The sequence below is a fragment of the Lithobates pipiens genome, unplaced genomic scaffold (genome assembly GCF_037356315.1).
Source record: "Lithobates pipiens isolate NorthernLeopardFrog02 unplaced genomic scaffold, aLitPip1_a1.2 Scaffold_6, whole genome shotgun sequence".
Classification (NCBI taxonomy): Eukaryota; Metazoa; Chordata; class Amphibia; order Anura; family Ranidae; genus Lithobates; species Lithobates pipiens.
The window spans coordinates 6,614,262-6,638,292 of record NW_027507881.1 but is presented as its reverse complement, the minus strand read 5'-3'; positions in this window follow the sequence as shown (position 1 = coordinate 6,638,292).

Below are 24,031 nucleotides of genomic sequence, written 5' to 3'. Positions count from 1 at the left end.
CATGCGTCGGCGTATAACACGCAAACCAGGTTTAGGAGGGAATTTTAAGGAAAAAAACTTTTAGGAGGGAAGTTTAAGGGGAAAAAAAAACTTACATTTATATGCCCATCAGTGTCATCTGCAGCCTTGTCCCCCATTGCAGCCTTATGCAGCCTTGTCCCCCATTGCAGCCGTGTCTATTTTATTTGCTATTTGTATTTTATTTTTTTTAAATGGCGCCGCCAGAGCCGGATGTGTATCTCGGCGGCATGCGGTAGTTCTCGGCGGGCCTCCGGCCGCCTTCGGCTCTTCTTGCCAGCTTTCGGCCGCCTTCGGCTCTTCTTGGCAGCTTTCGGCCGCCTTCGGCCATTCTCTGCAGCTTTCGGCCGCCGAGAAGAGCCGGAGGCGGCCGAAAGCTGCCGAGAATGGCCGAAGATGGCCGAAAGCCGCCGATAATGGCTGAAGGCGGCCGAAAGTCGCCTTGAAGAGCCGAAGGCGGCTGAAAGCCGCCCAAAGGCTCAGAATTTTGAGGGATCGGCGTATAACACGCACCCACGATTTTCCCCTGCTTTTAAGGGGAAAAAAGTGCGTGTTATACGGTATACGGTACTTACTAATGTTACCATATTTCTAACCCAGGAAGACTCGTAAATATCGAATCTACCACATTGCTGCATGAAAATATCTCAATAATTCAGCGTCTCGTCCTGTATATTAGTGGTTTGTACAGGGAGCTGTCCAGTGCTGAAAATACTGTCCTTTGTTTAACCCTTTCATGACTAAGCCTATTTCTGACATTTGGTGTTTACAAGTTAAAATCCCTATTTTTTGCTAGAAAATTACTTAGAACCCCCAAACGTTATATATATATATATATATATATATATATGTATATATACTCTGCGGATTCTCTGCTAATATATATATATATATATATATATATATATATATATATATATATTTATTTTTTATCTATTTTTTTTAGCAGAGAATCTGGAGAATAAAATGGTGGTTGTTGTAATATTTTATGTGCACCTGTGTTTCAAACGCAATTTTTGGGGAAAAGGGACATTTTCATGAATTTTAAAGATTTGACCCCCCTTCCTGACCAGAGCACTTTTTTGCGTCGTCGTGCAACGTTGCACCCCAAACAAAATTGATGTCCTTTTTTTACCCCCACAAATAGAGCTTTATTTTGGCGGTATTTGATCACCTCTGCGGTTTTTATTTTTTGCAATATAAACAAAAAAAGAGCGACAATTTTGAGAAAAAAAAGCAATATTTTTTTACTTTTTGCTATAATAAATATCCCCCAAAAACCTATTTCACGGTTTAGGCCGATACGTATTCTTCTACATATTTTTGGTAAAAAAAAAAAAAAAATCGCAATAAGCGTATATCGATTGGTTTGCGCAAACGTTATAGCGTCTACAAAATAGAGGATAGTTTTATGGCATTTTTATTATAATTTTTTCTTTTTTTTATTAGTAATGGGAGCGATCTGCGATTTTTTTTTTATCGTGACTGTCATTATGGCGGACACATTGGACACTTTTGACACTATTTTTGGACCATTGTCATTTATACAGCGATCAGTGCTATAAAAATGCACTGATTATTGTGTAAATGACATTGGCAGGGAGGGGGTTAAACACTAGGGGGGCGATGAAGGGGTTAAGTGCGTCCTAGGGAGTGATTCTAACTGTGGGGGGGTGGGGCTTCGAATCACATGACAGCGATCACTGATCCCCATGACAGGGAGCAGTGATCTCTGTCATGTCACAAGGCAGAACGTGGGAAATGCCTTGTTTACAAAAAGTATCTCTCCATTCTACCTCTCTGTGACACGATCACGGACACCCCGGCGGATTTCGAGTCCGCGGGACCCGCAGTCACGGAGAACGCGGCGGGTGCCCGCAGTGGCGCTTCTTTAAGGGGACGTACCTGTAGGCCCTTTTGCCCACCCGTGCCATTCTGCCAACGTATATCGTCATGCAACGGTCGTAAAGCGGTTAAGGAATGGAGACTATAATGGTTTGGTTCTATTTTTTCTAAAGCAATATTGAAGCCAAAACCAAAAATGTAATGTATTGTAGCTTACCAATCATTAGATGATGTGGTGGCTGCATTAGTTTTTAGTTTTTTTGTTTTTTTTCCCCTCTGTTTTCACTTGGTGATCTGGCCAGTTCCAGGCCAGTTCCACTAAAATCCATAATACCAGACCCAATTTGCTCAAAAGCAACACCCCCCCCCCATGTTGGGGGGCATGTGGCCTGGTTTGGTTGGGGGCAGGGCACTCACTCGTCATCGTCCCTTTCCAGACCTGCCAAGCTACATGTTCGGATAAGGGCTTGGTCCCGACTGGGGGGAGGACCCCACACCATTTTTTTTTTGCATTTTTCAATTGCAATGCTTTTTTTTTTCATTCAGCTGTCAGCGGGGAAGCCCGTTGACAGCTGATGACTCATTCGTCGTGAGGGACACATTGGCTGTCTTCCCAGCCCACTCCTTAACAACCAGCTATGCACTATGCAACATCGGGGGCTCGGCGGGGCAAACATCCCCGCAAATTCAGGTGTTCGCCAAACAGGTGGCGAAACAGGCGGTGTTGGGGCCAAACTTTTGCTTGGCATGAACTGTTCGCCCAGCTCTAACCTCCTGTGCCTCTCCACTCTGGATGAAGGAGCACAGAGGTCATCTTTGGACAGCAACATTGTCAGTCTAGGGGAGAGGAGTGTTGATTGGATTAGAAGATTGAGATACACTAACAAATTGAAGCCAAACTCCAGCTCACACTTTATAATCAGTTACAGCAAACAGCTTTTTTTTTTTTTCTTATTGGGATAAAGGTTTTACATACCCCCCTCGCCAGTAGTAAATGGTTTGTCTCATTCATGTAAACTGAAGCATTTTGCAACAGACTTGCTGGCTGGATCATCTGGTGAAAATATGTATTTTTTTAAATCCTGACTCAGTTTGCGAGTGTTGTCTCGCAAAACGAGCAGGATTCAAGCCTCTGCGGTGGGTGGTACCACATTTGGCCAGAGGGGCGGGGGGGGGGCGCCGGTGACCAGGGCCGGGACAAGGGGTGGGCAGGGGGGGGGCTGCCCTGGGCACTGTGGTATCGTGTGAGATAGGGGGGCACCACAAGGAGGCTGGGGGAGGGGGATTTGTGTTACGAACTGGAGTCAGGGGGTAAGAATTGTTCTAGGAGGGCAAATTTGGGGGAGGCGTGCTAGGAGTGGTGATTTGGGGGGGGGGGCGGGGGATTTGTGTTGGGAAGAAGAGGGATGGGAGAAGAGGATTTGTGCTAGAAGGGGGGATTTTGGGGGTTTATGCTATAAAAGTAATATCTTAGAGTGGCAATATTTTTTTTTTGTGGGGAGGGGAGGGGTGGGGGCGCAATTTGGCAGGTTTGCCCTGGGCTTTGGATGGTCTTGTCCCACCACTGCCAGTGACACTCAAAGCTGTTCAGAAACACTCGGAAATACTCCATTCCCCAATATGCATCCAACTGCTCTCCAAGTATTTCCGAGTCTCTCCGGCGCCCCCCCCACCTCTGGCCACATGCAGTATTGCATGCAATAGAAGTCAATGCGGAACGAATTATCTTTGTTTCCATTGACTTCTATGGGGAAACTCGCTTGTGCGAGTGCTTTGGATTACAAGCATTCTCCTGGAACGCATTATGCTCGTAATCCGAGGTCCCACTGTAATTTTAAGCTCACACCTCCCAACATTTTTGAGATGGGAATGAGAGACACCTATTAGTAAACGTATGTAGGCATAGGACACGCCCCCCCGCCACACCCCCTTAAAGGAGAATTAACCAAAAAAAATAAAAAGTTAACTAAATCCACAAGGGATTTTTTTTTACCACTACTTTTCCTTTATATTGGCTTTTAAAATTTACAAATGCAGCAATTTAGAATTTGGATGAAAGGTTTAGCGCTGGGAAACACTTTTTGAAAGATAAAAAGTGCATTTTATATACAACTATATAGATCAGACCAAAATGAGGGACAAATGAGGAGGAATGAGGGACAGAGGGACATTGCTCCAAATCAGGGACAGTTGGGAGTGATGTAATCTGATGGGAATCCAATGAGAAAAATTGATACATTGCTTCCCTTCAGCTTTCATAGCTAAGGCCCCGTGCCTCTAATCATACCGAACGAATGACTCCAGTTACAGAAACATTGTAAAAATGATCTCTGCAAACAGTAGTAATATAAAATTCATATCGATTTGCTTAGTTGACAGAGATGTGAACAATAAAAAATAAAAAAAAGTGTACCGCAATAAATATCGTTTTATTCTTAATGCATTAAAACTGCGTCTGAGCCCATTGACCTCCCAATGAGTAATCTCTGAATACTGCCCAGTAAATACAGTAACTTGCACCAAGTACAACGTTTTTAAAGTGGTTGTAAACCCTTACAAAGCACTTTGACCTACAGGTAAGCCTAGATTAAGGCTTACCTGTAGGTCCAAGCAATATCTCCTAAACCTATATGGTTTAGGAGATATTTGCCCGAAAACGGGCACCGCTGTCTACGGCGCACTGAACGCGGCAGTTCCAAGAATGGAGCTGCCGCATTTGTCGACTCCCGTGCGCATGCGCGGGAGTGACGTCATCGCGGCTTCGCCGAATGACAGCGGCGGAGCTGCGAGACGCCACCAGCAAGATGGATGCGGCGGACTACAGGGGACAGCGGTGACATCGCTGGCTCCTGTGTCAGGTAAGTGACACATAATGGACTACTATGCGATGCGATACATAGTAGTCCATTATGCTTTGCCTTTGCAGGGAAAAAAAGAGGAAGTAAACTCATCAGGGTTTACCTTTGCAGGGAATCAAAGAGGAAGTAAACTCATCAGGGTTTACTTCCTCTTTAAAGAGGAACTGCAGTCTTCTCAGATTATTTATAATAAAAACATCTTTGCCATTCTGAAGCTTCCCTCCAACCACTTATTTATTTTATATATACTGCGATTCTGTAGTTGCAAAATACGCTGCAGAAATCTCCCTCCACTGAGTCGGGCTGCAGCCATTTTAACTGTGGGCAGCTGAAGCTGCTGCCTGTCCACTTCCTGGATTTACGCAAAAAGGCACACCTCCAGCTCTGCAGCTCTAATTGGCCCTCTTATGACTCCCCCCCTCCCTTCCTGGCAAACTCTCACGAGAGTGAGAGAGAGAGAGAGAGCTGTGCATGATGTCATAAGCCTAGGCCAATGACCAGACAGGAAACAGGAAGTGGGCTGTGTAAGGGATTTACTGGCAGAAAAAAAAATGTTTTATTATCCAAAGTTAAAACAACAACAAGGGCAGAAGATTTAATAGATGAAAAGATTACTGAAGGACTGAAGTTTAAAGAGGAAGTAAACCCTAATGGGCTACTATGCATCGCATCACATAGTAGTCCATTATGTGTCACTTACCTGACACAGGAGCCAGCAAAGTCACCGCTGTCCCCTGCAGTCCGGAGCGTCCGTCTTCTCGGTGGGGTCTCGCTGCTCCACCGCTGTCATTCCGCGAAGCCGCGATGACGTCACTCCTGCGCATGCGCACAGGAGCCGCCACTCGCAGCATATCGCCGTTGACAGCGGCGCTCTCAGTGCGCCTGCGCGCCGCTGTCTATGGCGCATGTGCTGTAGACAGCGGTGCCTGTCTTTCGGCAACTATATTTCTTGGACCTACAGGTAAGCCTTAATCTAGGCTTGCCTGTAGGTCAAAGTGGTTTGTAAGGGTTTACAACCACTTTAAAGGCGTTATAAACCTCCCTACCTGCACGTTGTGTTTCCACCTGCATAAGACGTGTATTTATCATGTAGTCTCATGGTGTCATCGGTTGCCCTGCACACCCAGCCTCTAGTAGAGTAACTCTTCGCATTCTGGTGTCAGAAATTTCTGTTTATGTTCAAACATGAGGCATGGTACTGCACAGGTTGATGGACAACCTCTATCTGCAGTGTGAGAACTGACACTTCCTGTGAAGAAACTACATATCCCACAATCCCTGGGTCTCTCAGGCTAGTGGTCTGCGAGTGAAAGCGACGCAGTAATTGTGGGCGCCTATGTGTGAAAACATTGATTGCGCTGCACATGTTACATATTGCCAGTGAGGGCAATGATTGAGTGAGAGCAATAATTCTAGGCCCATCATTCACTGTTAAAGGGTAAATCCACTTTCGTGGGAAAAAAAGAAATAGCAAATAAAGAAATAATAATATAGCGTATACAATCGCTACACAAGTCATCTTGTAATTGAGTGTTATTAAAAATGACCTTTTCCTTTTCAGTCTGCAGCTCTGTCATTTTGTGTAAATACAATATGGCCGCCTGGAGGTGATCTGTACACAGATGGTATTTAGAACGCCCCCGCCCCCGCCCCCACCCCAAAAATATAATTTCCTGCTTGTGTGATTGGCTCACTGATTTTCCCAGAAGTCTGCACTAAATTACAAGTCCGATTTTGGGCATCCCCTGCAACAAAAATTTATTTTTTGGTGTAATACTCTCAAAGGGAAACCACATCTAAAAGGGATGCAGTCCCTGCCGCCTTTTGCGATTAGAGCCCTGCAGGTGCAGCAGCTGATTGGTAATTATAAAATCGCTCCCATTCACATTCACATGCACTCTGCCCATGGACACAGAGAAACAAACAGCTTTTCCTTCAGAATAACAAAAGGAAGCAATCTGCAACAACGTTTGTTAAGATCCCTGCAATGTACAGAGATCACTCAGAGGGGAGGGTTTTTTTTTTCTCAACAAAAGTGGAGTTACTCTTTAACTCTAAACCGGGGGTCCCCAAATTTTTTAAACAAAGGGCTAGTTTACTGTGCTGAAGACTTTGGGGGGGGGGGTGGGCAGACTGTAGCCATTGGGAGTAGAAAAGGTCCCAACATCGGTGGGAAAAAAAATATTGCCCCATAATTTGTTTTAGTGGAAAGAATTGCACCCCATCACTGATATTATTGGGTCACATTGTTGGTGTCATTGGGAGGAATTGCACCCCATTATTGATGTCATTGGACCTCATTGCTGGTGTTATTGGGAGGAATTGCACCCCATTATTGATGTCATTGGACCTCATTGCTGGTGTCATTGGGAGGAATTGCACCCCATTATTGATGTCATTGGACCTCATTGCTGGTGTTATTGGGAGGAATTGCACCCCATTATTGATGTCATTGGACCTCATTGCTGGTGTCATTGGGAGGAATTGCACCCCATCATTGATGTCATTGGACCTCATTGCTGGTGTCATTGGGAGGAATTGCACCCCATTATTGATGTCATTGGACCTCATTGCTGGTGTCATTGGGAGGAATTGCACCCCATTATTGATGTCATTGGACCTCATTGCTGGTGTTATTGGGAGGAATTGCACCCCATTATTGATGTCATTGGACCCTATTGTTGGTGTCATTGGGAGGAATTGCACCCCAACATTAATGTCATTGGACCCTATTGTTAGTGTCTTTGGGAGGAATTGCACCCCATCATTGATGTCATTGGACCCCATTGTTGGTGTCAGTGGGAGGAATAGTGCCCAATCGCTGGTATCATTGGGACGAATTGTGCCCCCTTCATTGGTGTCAGTGGGGGGGGGGGATTAAGCCCCATTGTTGGTATCTGTGGATGAAAAAGTGCCTCAAAGGCCGGATGAACGCAATCAAAGGTCCGCATCTGACCCCCCAGGCCACAGTTTGGGGACCACTGCTCTAAACTGATGACCTGTAGGGGCTTTTAAGGCGTCGCTTATGGAAAATACAGTGTACCAAAATTTTTCACTGTTTTACGGGCGCATACAATTTTAAGCCTTGACATGTTGGGAATCTATTTACTCGATAGAAACCTTTTATATTTCACCAAGAAATTGGGCCATTTATTGAATTTTTGTGCCCTAAAATTAACTGTAGCAATTCTTTTTCCAGTAATTTTGACAATTATAAACGTTTGCGCTAATATTGTGTGACATAAAAATTGCAATTACCACCATTTTATTCTCTAGGGCGGGGGTCTCCAAACTATCTGAACAAAGTGCTTGTTTACTGTCCTTGAGGCTTTAGAGGGGCTGGACTGTGACCAGTGGGATTAGAAAATGCCATTGTGTTGGATATGAGCCCCATCATTAGTTTTATTGAATGGAATAGTGCCCTATTGTTGGTATCAGTGGAAGGAATAGTGCCCCATCATTTTTATCAGTGGGAGGAATAGTGTCTCATCATTGGTATTAGTGGGAAGAATAGTGCCCCATTATTGGTGTCAGTTGGTGGAATGGTAGTCCATCATTGGTGTCATGTGGGAGGAATGGTGCCTCATCATTGGTATCAGTTGAAGAAATATTGCCTCATCATTGGTGTCAATAGGGGGGGAAATGCCCCATCATTGGTATTAGTGGGAGGAATAGTGCCCCATCATTGGTATCAGTGGGTGGAATAGTGTCCATCATTGGTATCAGTGGGAGGAGTTGTGCCCCATTATTGGTGTCTGTTGGAGGAATCGTAGTCCATCATTGGTGTCATGTGGGAGGAGTGGTGCCCCATCATTGGTATAAGTGGGAGGAATAGTGCCCCATCATTGGTATCAGTGAAAGGAATAGTGTCCCATCATTGGTATCAGTGGGAGGAATAGTGCCCCATCATTGGTGTCAGTGGGAGGAATAGTGCCCTATCATTGGTGTCAGTGGGAGGAATAGTGCCCTATCATTGGTATTAGGGGGAGGAATAGTGCCTTACCATTGGGGTCAGTGGGAGAAATAGTGCCCCATCATTGGTGTCAGTGGGAGGAATAGTGCCCTATCATTGGTGTCAGTGGGAGGAATAGTGCCCCATCATTAGTGTCAGTGGGAGGAATAGTGCCCCATCATTAATATTAGGGGGAGGAATAGTGCCCCATCATTGATATCAGGGGGGGGAATAGTGCCTCATCATTGGTGTCAGTGGGAGGAATAGTGCCCCATCATTGGTGTCAGTGGGAGGAATAGTGTCCCATCATTGGTGTCAATAGAACGAATAGTGCCCCATCATTGGTGTCAGTTTGAGGAATGATGCCCCATTATTGGCGTCTGTTGGAGGAATAATGTCCCATCATCGGTGTCATCTGGGAGGAATGGTACCCCATAATTGGTGTCACTAGATAGCATGATGCCCCAAGGACTGGATAAAGGCAAGGAATGACCACATCTGGCCCATGGGCCACAGTTTGGAGACCCCAGTGCTAGGGTCTCTGCTTTCAGAAGATCTATAATGTTTGGGGGGTGGGGGTGGGGGGGGGCGTTTGGTGCAATCTTCAGGTCTAAAATGATTTCCTAAACTTTGCATGCAAAAAAAAAATTCAAAAATTGCTCTGGCAGGAAAGGGCTAAAAAAAGTGATTCGGATGATTTGACTTCCTCTCCATCTTGAATGGGACTACTAATACCAGCATGACTGGGATATGATATTCTACAACTGATGGTGAACTACTGGCGGACGATCTCATCTGCATTGTAGACCTTTCCAGGGCCAGTGATGGAGATAACGAATCCACCTTTGTCTCCTCAGCAAGTGAACTCGTCAGCACTCCGAGGTTTAACTCTTCCATCGGTGTTGTTCATCCTCTCTTGTAATTCTAGGAGTCAACAATTAATGCGGCTCCATTAATCACTACTAATTAACTTTATTGATTGCCGGTGTTCAGGGATCTCACCGAGGGGTCTCCACGAAGCGGGGGCTGGATTACACGGCGATGGGAAAATAGCAGCGCTTGCATCGGCATTAACTTCAAACTTTAGGGTTACGAAGAGAATCCGAGACAAAAGGTAAAAGAAGGATGTCCAAAAAGTGATCTTTTCATCGTTACTTTCTTAGCTTTGTAAACTTTCCATTTGGATAGCAGATTTTTTTTTTTTCTTCGTGTCAATACATTTTTAAATTGAAGTTTTACAAATTACAAAACAATAGCTGAATACAAAGCCAGTGTTGGTCAAGTGTACGGTCACAGACCAGGACGATTACTACCCAAAGTCTGATCAGTTGGATCACCCATATATATATATATATATATATATATATATATATATATATATATATACATACACTGTATTTATCGGCGTATAACGCGCACTTAAAATCAGGGGAAAATCGCGGGTGCATGTTATACGCCAATCCTCCGCGTTTTCTGAGCGTTTTTTCTTTTGGGCTCTGGGGGGCTTTCAGCCGCCTTCGGCCCTTCTCAGAGGCTGAAAACCGCAGAGGAGGGCCGAGAGAGGCCGAAAGCCCCCGAGTACGGCCAAAGGAGGCCGAAAGCCGCCGAGAGCGGCCCGAAGGCGGCCGAGAACTACCGGGCGCCGCTGAGATACACAGGATAAAAATAAAAGCTGACAACAATGCACAAGGCTGCAATGACGGACAGGCTGCATGACAAGGCTGCAATGACGGACAGGCTGCATGAAGGACAGGCTGCATGACAAGGCTGCATGAAGGACAGGCTGCATGAAGGACAGGCTGCATAACAAGGCTGCATGAAGGACAGGCTGCATGACAAGGCTGCATGAAGGACAGGCTGCATGACAAGGCTGCAATGATGGACAGGCTGCATGACAAGGCTGCAATGATGGACAGGCTGCATGACAAGGCTGCAATGATGGACAGGCTGCATGACAAGGCTGCAATGACGGACAGGCTGCATGACAAGGCTGCAATGATTTACAGGCTGCATGACAAGGCTGCCATGATGGACAGGTTGCATGAAGGACAGGCTGCATGACAAGGCTACAATGATGGACAGGCTGCATGACAAGGCTGCAATGATTTACAGGCTGCATGACAAGGCTGCAATGATGGACAGGCTGCATGACAAGGCTGCAATGACGGACAGGCTGCATGACAAGGCTGCAATGATTTACAGGCTGCATGACAAGGCTGCCATGATGGACAGGTTGCATGAAGGACAGGCTGCATGACAAGGCTACAATGATGGACAGGCTGCATGACAAGGCTGCAATGATTTACAGGCTGCATGACAAGGCTGCAATGATGGACAGGCTGCATGACAAGGCTGCAAATTACACTGACAAGGCTTCAGATGGACACTGATAAGGCTGCATTAATGGGCATTTAAATGTAAGTTTTTTTCCCTTAAATTTCCCTCCTAAACTTGGGGTGCGTGTTATACGCCGGCCCATGTTATACGCCGATAAATAGGGTATATATGGCACATTAACCTACATGTTATTGGGGGCGATCCAACCGGCAAGTCATTGTCATCTTGATGAGTACCAAAGGGTGGAAGATTTGCCATTTAAGGAAAAATTCCGTCCCAGTTGTACATCCTCTTGAGGGCCCACTATACCCCGACAAAACTCCATAAGATGGGCAGGAGGCCGGACCCATTGTGCGGCCGGTGCCATCGGCACAGAGGTGGCCTTATTCATCTCCTGTACAGATGTCCAAAGCTCCATAGATACTGGGGTGAGGTGGTGAACACGCTTAATGGAGTGTTTCAGACAACTATCCCCATCGACCACCCTCTGCTGCTTGCTAGGGGTCCTAAGAGGATGTGATTCCCGAGGAGCCGACCAGAATCGCAGTCTCTAGAGCCCTATTTCAGGCTAGAAAGCTGATTCTCCTGGGTTGGAAGTCTACGGTACCTCCCAAGGCCGCTACATGGATCATACACATGGGGAAGACCCTCATTCTGGAGAATTATATATATCAGCACAGAGGGAGCCCGAGCATGCTCGAGAGAATTTGCTCCCAATGGCTGGATACTCCCGGTTTGAGCCCTAGAGAGCTGGTAATGTCTAGAATTTTACCTTGCCCATGATAGGTTACCCCCTCTATAGGTACTGACCCCAGTCAATGTAATGTTGTGATGTCGTATGCAAACATGTACTTACAGTAAACATGTGGAGAGATATCCTTGTGAGTTCTTGCATTATGGAAACTGTTGTGATTTGTTAAATGTTCAATAAAAACCTTTCTTGATTAAAAAAAAATAAAAATAAAATTCCAGGTACGGCTATTTATACAGAGTTACATTGGTCTCCATTCACAAAAGCATCTTGCATGCGGTATTTAGGTGTCCAGACACATTTTGCCTAACTATCGCATGCGATCCTGAAGCTGTCAATTCGCGATACCGTTTTGTAGTATTTACCGCGAAACGCTGAAAAAAACAAACGGTTAGTGAATCCCGCATGAACAGGCGTTAAACTCAATTCACAGAATTACATAAAATCATTAAATGCTTGCGGTAATTAAGTAGTGGTCCAGGCATGGGATATTTAAGGAATGTGTATTATTTTAACTGGTCGGTAAGGAGTGGGCGGCCACCGGCATCCTTAACAACCGGTAACTATCACAGTTGCTAAGGAGCAAGTGGCAGCTGCATTCTTAACAACCGATGAGTCATCAGTTGTCAGCAGAGTTCCCCCGCTGACAGCTGAATGCAAAAAACAACCCCTTCAGGTCTAGTATGGATTTTGAGAGGAAGCCCCACGCCAAAATTTTAAAAAGAAATGGCGTGAGGATCCCCTCAAAAATTCCAAAGGGCCTGGTATGGATTGGGGGGGAGGGGGCCCCATGCCATTTTTATCACAATTTTTATTTTCTTTACATTCAGCTGTGATCAGGGATAGCTGATGACTCATTGGTTGTTAGGGACTCGGCGGTTGTCTGATCTTTAACAACTATTTACTAATCGTTGTTAACCACTTGCCGCCCGCTCTATTACAAATAGACGGCGGCAAAGTGGTTTCATAATCCTAACCGGACGTCATATGACGTGATTAGGATTATGAGCCGCTGCACGCCCCCGGGGGCGCGCATCGCGGCGATCGTTGTTGCGGGGTGTCAGTCTGACACCCCGCAACTACGATCTAGGTAAAGAGTCTCCGAAGGAGACTCTTTACCACGTGATCAGCCGTGTCCAATCACGGCTGATCACAGTGTAAATGGGAAGAGCCGGTGATCGGCTTTTCCTCACTCGCGTCTGTCAGACGCGAGTAGAGGAGAGCCGATCGGCTGCTCCTCTGACAGGGGGGGTCTGTGCTGATCGATTATCAGCACAGCCCCCCCGAGGATGCCCACACTGGACCACCAGGGATGCCACCAGACCACCAGGGATGCCCAGCAGAGGTAATCCTCCAGGGATGCCAGTCAGGCACAATGGATGCCAATCAGTGCCCATAATGGATGGCAATCAGTGCCCACAATGGGCATCACTGATTGGCATGCATTATTGTTTGGCACTGATTGGCATCCATTAGTACAGTATAACACCTGTGTTGCTAATGAGTGCCCACCTGTGCTGCTAATGAGTGCCCACCTGTGCCGCCAATGAGTGCCCACCTGTGCCGCCTATCAGTGCCCACCCATGCCCATCTGTGCCGCCTACCCATGCCCATCTGTTCCGCCTACCCATGCCCATCTGTGCCGCCTACCCATGCCCATCTGTGCCGCCCATCCATGCCAATCCGTGCCAGCTATCAGTGCCAATTTGTGCCACCTATCTGTGTCCATCCGTGTCGCCCATCCGTGTCGCCTATCAGTGTTGCCTATCAGTGTCACCTATTAGTGCCGCCTATCAGTGTCCATCAATGCCACCTCATCAGTGCCACTTCATTGGTGCCCATCAGTGCCGCCTTATCAGTGCCCATCAGTGTAGCCCCATCAGTGCCCATCCGTGAAGGAGAAAACGTACTTATTTACAAAGTTTTGAAACTGAAACAAAAAAAAAAACATTTTTTTTTTTCAAAATTTTCGGTATTTTTTTATTTGTAGCACAAAAAATAAAAACCGCAGAGGTGATTAAATACCACCAAAAGAAAGCTCTATTTGTGGGAAAAAAAATGATAAAAATCATCATTCATTTGGGTACAGTGTAGCATGACCGCGCAATTGTCATTCAAAGTGCGACAGCGCTGAAAGCTCAAAATTGGTCTGGGCAGGAAGGTGTTTAAGTGCCCGGTATTGAAGTGGTTAAGGATGCGGGCTACTGCAGACGCTAAATTACCGCAAACAATTTGAGAAAGCCAGCTCTAGAAGCTGGAAATCACTTTAGTAGACACTGCTACTCCAATGATCTCTACTACTTCTGGGTCCCATGCCAAGTGGTTGCCTTACTGCATTGTGAATGCAGGAGGTCACTCGCTTGGCATGAGCACCATTCAGAGATCACTTTGCATTCTCTCAATAAATGTAAAGCATTCTCTGTTTGTATGAGGTGGAGAGATGAGGAGGTGATGTCACGCTCTCCACCTCATTTAATCAGAAAATGCTTTACATTCAATGAGAAAATACAACGCATTGTCTGAATGGAGTTCATGCTGAGTAGGCAACCTACTGTGTTCACGGGGCCCCATACAGCCAACCTGACAGGGCCCCCCCCCCCACACAAAAAAAAAATGTTTACTAGGCTTCAGTTATGAATGAACACAGTGAGAGATTGGTACTGATCACTCATTGTGTTCACTCAGAAAAGGAAAGGACTGTTCATGTTCTCCCTGTGCCTGCATGGGTTTCCTCTGGGAACTCCGGTTTCCTCCCACACTCCAAAGACATGCAGGTAGGTGACCAAGTGACATTTACACAGTAATCAGTGCATTTCTATAGCACTGATCGCTGTTTAAAACATCAATGGTCCCAAAAAAGTGTCCGATCTGTCCACCGCAATGTCGCAGTCCCGCTTAAAACACTGATCACTGCCATTACTAGTAAAAAGAAAGCCATAAATATATCCCCTATTTTTGTAGGCACTATAACTTTTGCGCAAACCAATTAATATACGCTTACTGCAACTTATTTTTTTTTTTTTTTACTACAAATATGTAGAAGAATACATATTAGCCTAAACTGATTTTCGGGTATTTTTTATAGCAAAAAAAAAAAATACTGTTTTTTTTTTTTCAAAATTGTCGCTCTTTTTTTTTGTTGATAGTGCAGTAAAATAAAAAACGCAGAGGTGATCAAATACCACCAAAAGAAAGCTCTATTTATGGGGAAAAAAAGGACATAAATTTTGTTTGGGTAAAATGTCGCAGAACCACGCAATTAGTTAAAGCGACACAGTGGAGTATCGCAAAAAAATGGCCTGGTCATGAAGGGGATAAATCCTTCCGGGGCTGAAGTGGTTAAATTACAAATTAGCCACCCTTTGGTTATCAAAAAGACGCCAAGTTGGGTTGCCCCAATAACATGTCATTGTACCATTTAATGTACAATAGAAATGGATGATCCAGACTAAAATCCCACCCATTGATAGGGACCACACTTGTACACACGGTCGGAGATTTTGGCAACCAAATCCGTCGGATTTTGTCCGTCAGATCTTGTCCGAAACTGTTGCATACACACGGTCGGGCCAAGTTGGCGAAAAATCCGATCTTTCAGAATGTGATGACGTAATTTTGTTACGATGGGACTACGTTCAGGCTAGTAGCCAATAGCTTTGATGTTAGGAATTTGATCTGAGCATGCGTGGCACTTGGTCCGATCAAAATTCTCTACACATGATCGGATTACGTCCAACCGGCCCAGTTGGTCTGGAAATATTACGTCCAACCAGCCTAACCCTAACCGGCCCAGTTGGTCTGGAAATATTTCCAACATGTTGGAAAATTGGGTCCGACGGAGATTCGGACGGAATCAATCCGATGCAGACCACACACAGTCGGATTATCTGACGACACGGTCCGATAGGACGCATTCCGACGGATTCTCCGACCGTGTGTACGCGGCATAAGACATAGCACTCAGGTAGCCATGCAAATACTCCTGACATAAGGTAATTCACCGCTTTTCCGATCCTCAGACACCCGAACTTTTACGCCTGGCCTGCACTCTGCAGAGTATGCAGACTTGAGAGGCCTGGGATGTGACCGGGCCTCCCAGTTTGTAACATCGGGTCGTTGGCTATCCCTTACGGAATTGACTGGCAGGATGGGTAGCTACCGCCTCCCCTTTTTGGAGGGCAGCACAATTGCACCATTTCCTGCACTCCACCCCTGACCCACACACTTTTTCTCTCGCCCACCGACGACTTTTGAAGAATACTGCTCGGAGTCTTAGCCGCCATCTCAAACACTATCCAAAAAGCACTCCCTACTAAATTCACCCCCTAAACAACCACATCTCCTATGTTTAGAAAGATGGGAGGTAGACTTTGATAAAAACAACACATCATCACTTTTGCCATCAAATCATCCCTGTGCACTAAAATTCAGGAAACAAATTTTAAAATATTCTTCAGATGGTATCTCAGACCCACTAGGCTATACAAATGCTTCCCGAACACCTCAGACCACTGCTGGCGCAGTGAGGAGGACGAGGGCTCATTGCTACACATCTTTTGGTCCTGCCCTATAGTGGGGAATTTCTGGAGAGACGTACGTCGCATAATGCCGCGTGCACACGATCTGAGTTTTTGTCGAAAAAATCTTGGATGTTTTTTTTCCCCGACGGAATTTCCGCTCAAGCTTGGCTTGCATACACGCGGTCACACAAAAGTTCTCAAAACTTTCCACCGCGAAGAACGCGGTGACCTACAACGCTACGACGAGCCGAGAAAATGAAGTTCAATGCTTCCGAGCATGTGTCGAATTGTTTGCGAGCATGCGTAGGATTTTTTTTTGCGTGGCGGAATTGCTACAGACGATCAGAAATTTCCGATCGGAACTTTTTCCGATTGGAACCTGCTCTCAATCTTTTGCTGGCGGAAATTCCGCCAGCAAAAGTCCAATGGAGCACACACACGTTCGCAATTTCCAACCAAAAGCGCACATCGGAATTTTGCTGGCAGGATTTCCGATCGTGTGTACGGGGCTTAACACAAAAATGTACAAAATATAAAGTCCCAGAAGATGTGTCTTCTACATCTATCAAAGATTCCAGCCAAAATCTACAAAAAAAAAATAAAAATCGCTACTACGACCTCTATTAAACGTGGCTAAGGCATGTATACCACTTTACTGGGTGTTGGCTCAGGAAGGTGGAGGATATAAATAAAATGGAGGAGCTGATAGACTCCAGATCTTTGTGTATTTCTCGTTATTGTGTTACGCGGTAAGCGCAACACAATAGGGTGAAATACACAAAGACCTGGAGTCTATGGAACATCTTTATTTACTCCGACGAGGGGACGACCCTGGTAGGGTCATAGTGTCTCTGCACCCTGCAACAGTAATATCCTACCTAGCCCTCGCCCTGTCTCTGTCTCTCCTTCCCCTCCTTCTTTCTTCCCTCCCTTTCCCCTTCTCTCACTGTTCCGCCATCTACGATTTTATTGTTTTTAATGAAAAAGACATGGGAGAGATCCTGTCTCTTATTGAAATTATATTTGAAAAACAAAAAAATAAATGGATGATCCAACCAATGGGACTTTTCATAGTAATCTTCCAAGCCCAGCTTGGGACCCAGAAGCTAGTGGAGATAAGTGGAGATAAGTGTAGTAGCGGTGTGTGGAGGAGATAAGTGTATTAGCGGTGGGTGGAGGAGATAAGTGTAGTAGCGGTGTCTACTCAGTGATTTCCAGCTTATAGAGGGACCATATACATATGGTATATACATAAATTATGACTGGTCCAATTACCAGGAAACACCTACACTAATTTTTGCAGCACATCCCAAAGAAAAAAACACTTAACAATACAGAGAGAGAAATATGGTATTTTCACGGTGCATTATAACGACTCAAAGATAGCTTCTTTTTTTTTTGTGTGTAAAAAAGCAATATAGTATTTATTAAACAAAGACAATTTTAATGAAATACATAAAATAAAAGCGATTACATAAGCTTATTTAATAGCAATGGGGTCCAAGGAACCTATAATGGAGATGGTCTATGCACACTATCCCGACATGTTTCGCTGGTGGCTTCCTCAGGGGATGTGCAAGCTAATAATAGATATATCAAAAGAAAAAAAAAATGAATACACTACAGATATCATCAGAAAATACAAAAAAATAATACACACGAAAATATATTATTAGCAAAGAAAGCATTAAAGAACCAGCTTTAAAAAATGCGCGCTTACCCTCAGCTGAAACCCCAGCGATAAAAGGACCCTCAGAGATATAGTATGTCTGCCATCCAAACCCCAAGAAGGGCCAGGTCGCCAAACAGAGGGGCATAGAGGGAGGTAAAGGTCAAGCTAAAAACAGAAAAAAAATGAACAGAAAAAAAGATATAAAAAAAAAAAAGGAAAAAAATGGACATACTATATCTCTGAGGGTCCTTTTATCGCTGGGGTTTCGGCTGAGGGTAAGCGCTCATTTTTTAAAGCTGTTTTTTTAATGCTTTATTTGATAATATATTTTCGTGTGTATTATTTTTTGTATTTTCTGATGATATCTGTAGTGTATTCATTTTTTTTTCTTTTGATATATCTATTATTAGCTTGCACATCCCCTGAGGAAGCCACCGGCGAAACGTGTCGGAATAGTGTGCATAGACCTTCTCCGTTATAGGTTCCTTGGACCCCATTGCTATTAAATAAGCTTATGTAATCGCTTTTATTTTATGTATTTCATTAAAATTGTCTTTGTTTAATAAATACTATATTGCTTTTTTTACACAAAAAAAAAAAAGAAGCTATCTTTGAGTCCTTGTAATTCACCGTGAAAATCCCATATTTCTCTCTCTGTATTGTTATGGTATATGCATAGTTACCTTGGTTCAAGCTGAAACATTGTAACTATGTAAAAATATCCATACCAGGAATTCTGCTTTAAAGATCCCACACCGGTGTCACAAAAAAAAGCATCATAGATGAATAAGATTCTCTAATTAAATTTACGTACATTCATTGATTCTGTGCAGCCTTACTTTTGAACCTTACTAATACACTTAGCGTACCCAACAGAGGTTCTGGTCAGGGAGGACGAATGCACTAATCAGCTTGTCAAGCATGCTAATTGCTCTGCTGTGCCCTGCAGAGTACCAGCAACACCCCCTAACCGCACGTCAGCGCACTCAATACTGTACGCCAGCAAGGGGTATGGAATATTTGTTTCGAAATTTTTTTTCGGGAATGGGAAGTGATAAAAAGCTTGTAATTTCATAGAAAAAAAAAAAAAAAAACATCAGGCGCGGCTAAAAACAGAAAGTCGTTCCGCCCGCTGCTGGGCTCTCATGTTCCTCCCGCGGTTATTGCCACGCTGTTTGTAGCTATAAGTGTTCACTAACGTTCCAAGCAGCCCATTTCCCTAAATCAGAATAAGCTTGTCTTCCTTATGTGATAATTTATGTTGTCATTTAAAGGGGTTGTAAAACCCTCAAGGTTTTTTCACCTTAATGCATGCTCCTGTCATGCAGCAGCCCCCCCGTTTACTTACCTGAGCCCTGTAATTCCCACGACGGGAACGAGCGCACCAGCTCCGGGCCGGCGTCTTGTGTCCTGATTGGATAGATTGATAGCAGCGCAGCCATTGGCTCCCGCAGCCGTCAATCAAATTCAACGATGCAGGCGCCGGGAGGCGGGGCCGAGTCCCGCTGTCTGTGTCAATAGACGCAGCAGCCGGACTCGGGAGCGCGTGACGCACGGGTGTCCGAAGGAGAGCGTTTCTACGACGGGGCACGCGAGGAGAGGAGGAGCCACCAATGCCGCTGAGGGACCCCAGAAGAGGAGTATCGGGGCTACTCTGTGCCAGAACCAACTGCACAGAGGAGGTAAGTATGATATGTTTGTTATTTAACCGCTTCAGCCCCGGGAAGATTTTACCCCCTTCCTGACCAGAGCACTTTTTGCGATTCGGCACTGTCGCTTTAACGGACGATTGCGCCGTTTGTGCAACGTTGCACCCAAACAAAATTGACGTCCTTTTTCCCCCACAAATAGAGCTTTCTATTGGTGGTATTTGATCACCTCTGCAGTTTTTATTTTTTGCGCTATAAACAAAAAAAGAGCGACAATTTTGAAAAAAAAAGCAATATTTTTTACTTTTTGCTATAATAAATATCCCCCAAAAATATATAAAAAAAAATATTTTTATCATTTTATCATTTTTTGTCCTCAGTTTAGGTTGATATGTATTCTTCTACATATTTTAGGTAAAAAAAAAAAATAAATTGCAATAAGCGTATATTGATTGGTTTGCACAAAAGTTATAGCATCTACAAAATAGGAGATAGATTTATGGCATTTTTTTTTAAATTATTATTAGTAATGGTGGCGCTCTGCGATTTATATCATGACTGCAACATTATGGCAGATACATCGAACACTTTTGACATTTTGGGACCAGTGGCATTTATACAGTGATCAGTGCTATAAAAATGCACTGATTACTGTGTAAATGACACTGGCAGGGAAGGGGTGAACACTAGGGGGCGATCAAGGGGTTAAGTGCGTCCTAGGGAGTGGTGTGATTAGCTGAGAAAGCCCTTCCATGAAGACTCCATGAAGACTCCCGAGATGTATGACATAATTTTGGCCATGAATACATGGCCATAAGGGAATCAATCAGTCATGACTCTACAAACTGCAGCCACAACAAGGTAAGACACAATCCCTGGGACTCAGTCTAGTACTCTGCAGTAGACATGTGCAATTTGTTTGGGTTTGAATGTAATGTCGGACTCATTTTTGGTTTTTCCTAAAATTTTGGATGCATCTGAATCTATTGGAACGATTCGAATCAGTTGAAAAATCATCGACCAATACAAATTCTGTGTGAAGAATAGCTGTTTGTTAAAGGAGCAGGCAGGGAAAATACCCCCCAGTCCATACCAGGCCCTTTGGGTCTGGTATAGACTTTAAGGAGAACCACATGCCAAAATGAAAAAAAAAACGGCCCCCCCCCCCAAATCCATACCAGACCCTTACCTGAGCATGCAGCCCAGCAGACCAGGAATGGGGGGGGGGCGGCGAGTGCCCCCCACCTCCTGAACCATACCAGTTTACATGCCCTTAACACGGGGGGGTGCTTTGGGGCAGGGAGGCTCTGCCCCCTCCCCGCCCCAAAGCACATTGTCCCCATGTTGATCTGTGAAGAATAGCTGGTTGGTAAGGAGCGGGCCAGGAAGCCGCCCGCCACGTCATTAATTACCGATGACTCAGCTGTCCTGCCCCCTTGTGACATCACCGACCACGGCATGCTAGGTTGATGACATCACAAGGGGGGGCGGGGTGACCCGCTGGCATCATCGGGCAACTCCCCCCTTAGCTTTTTAAGAAATAACAGACGGTAGAGCGCGGAGTTGGTGGGAGATGTTTTTTGTTTTCTTTTTACGGGTCCAACAGCGTGGCAGGCATCGTGATTGACAATGGATCTACACTGGGGGACATTTAAAAAAAAAAAGATTAATATAGGGATTGTCAAAAATGTACTTTATAAAAAAAATTGGTAATTTGGTAGGGGTACTATGTATGCCATGCTCATTCACATGATCTTGGGGCCCCCTTGTTAAAGGGGCCTTCCAAATTCCGACAAGCCCCCTGCCCGCAGACAACCACAACCTATTAAATTATATATATATATATATATTTTTTTTTTTTTTTTTTTTTTTTGTTAGTCGTCTCTTGCCTCTTTGCCCACATTCAACATGCCGCCTGTGTTCTCACGCGGCCGCAATGTCTTATTTCTTGTATTTCCGGTTTTCCTCCCCTCAGCTCAGAAGGAGGCTTCATTTTATTTTGGTCTGTATATTAACGTGATGCGTCAGCGCCTCGCCCACACCCCAGAGGACGTCACCTATGACAAAACGTGCGTCGGGTGGACTTGACGTGCTGACGCCATCACGTGACTGCAGCGAATGGGCACTCATTTTGCCGGCCGGCATTTAACGCTGCTTTTACTATTTTGTTTGTGAGTATTTCATTTCGTTTTTAATAAAGTGTTACCTATTTGGATTTACACTATGGGAGCTTTTCTTGTCTATATTCTATGAGCGATCTTGCTAGTGGAGGCCATTTGGAGAAGTTTTTCTGCCCCACCTTGATGGTCCTTCCCGGAGCTTTAGTGGCATTGATTGTGAGCCTGGATTTTTTTCTATAAATCTCAAGGTGGTAGTTATGGCGCTCTCCTATGACAGTACAAAAATCGCATACTATTTATGAGTTGAAAAATATTCCAGCCATCTCAAGGTGCTAATGTTGCATATGTTCTAATGTGTTAAATCACAGTGAAAAAATATATCTGCAAATTACTAGAAATGTAAAGGAAACATTTAAGAGTTAATAAAATTAACAACTGTGCAAAAAAGTGCTGTAGTGCAAAATACGTGCATATAGAGCCTATACAGCTTATATCATCTTCACACAAACAAACATTTCAAAAAACCCAAAAGAAAAATCCATTTGAAAATTTTTTGAAGAAAAATCCAAAATGCAAGAAAACAAAACAAAACAAAAATCCTCAGGAAAAGTTTTATCAGAAAAAGTTTTTTCAGAAGAATTTCACAAAAGTTCAATAAAAAGTGACTTGGTCTCAGTGCCTGGTGTATTCTGAATCACAACCGGTGCGTTTTCCGTGCGTAAAGCAAATTGCCGCACTCACCAGCTCCCCTGCCCCTGCAGGGGTTAACTCACATCCATAGTGTGAGCCCCTGGTTAGTGTTCAGTTGATCCTCATTTCCTCGTGTTTATATAAAGAAATATAGAACATCCATAGTACAGTACTGTTTTAAAATTAGCGCCTTTATTATATTCAAAAAGTAGCTACTCACATAATCACAGATTAAAAACGTTCGTAAATATCACAAAACACCGCCGCCGCCTTGTAGGAGAGAGTGTGTACGTTAGGCCACGCCCTATGCGTTTCGTCATTGGACGTCGTCTGGAGGCTATTTATTTAACTCTTAAATGTTTCCTTTACATTTCTAGTAATTTGCAGATATTTTTTGCACTGTGATTTAACACAGAACAGAACAGAACACTTAGAACATATGCAACATTAGCACCTTGAGATGGCTGGAATATTTTTCAACTCATAAATAGTATGCGATTTTTGTACTGTCATAGGAGAGCGCCATAACTACCACCTTGATATTTATAGTTCTTTCTGGGAATTTTTTGGTAGTGGCAGCCTCCCTCTCTTATAAGCGATTTAACTAATTTTAAGCAACTTAACTAATTTTAAGCAACTTAACTAATTTTAGGCCTTTTTATCTTAATATATTTTGTCTCCATAGCCCAGTGTTTCTCAAATCCAGTCCTCAGGCCCCCCCAACAGGTCATGTTTTCAGGTTTTCCATTATTTTTCACAGGTGATTTGATCAGTTTCACTGCCTTAGCAATTACCACAGCCGTTTCATCTGAGGGAAATCCTGAAAACATGACTTGTTGGGGGGGCCTGAGGACTGGATTTGAGAAACACTGCCATAGCCCAAACCCTACCCCTCTTTTATACTGGATTTTTTTCTGTTTGGTAAGCGCGCATTTAGATTGATAAGCAGCACATCGTGGTGAAGGAAGATTTTCTGGTGCACTGAAATCTACTGAAGGAATCACCCCTTCATTATTTTTTTTTTTTTTAACAGAAAGAATTTTTATTGTTTTGTCCTTTAAAACAAGGTGATAACATAACAGAACAATATCAGTATGGCAGTTATGCAAAACAAAATCACAAGACACATAAATATCACATCCTAGGCACCCGAGAGGATATCAAATCATAAACTCAGCATCCAATAACATCGAATCCTAACAGCCCTCTTCGCCCAGTAAGGGACGACAGGTTCTCCTGGTTGCATCTAGTAGGGCACAGATACTACCTACCCCGGGGGGGGGGGGGGGGGAGGGAGGGAACGGGGCCTACAAATAATAATACGGAAAGGGGCCCACTGATACAGAAAGGATGGCACCCAGGGATCAAATCCAACCCCACAGCCTAATAACCACCATGAGGGGGGGGGGGGGAGGGAGAGAAGGGGGGCGGGAAGGGAGAGGAAGCCCACCTCCGACACAGGGTAAGCCAGGCATCAGGGGGGGAGCAGGTCCACACAAGACCCACCCCACCTAAACATGGTCAGCCACATGCGTCAATCCAGTTTGACCAGATTTTGTCAAATTTTTTCGGACAGTTTCTACTTTCATAGGTAATACGGTACAATGGGAGGACATTGT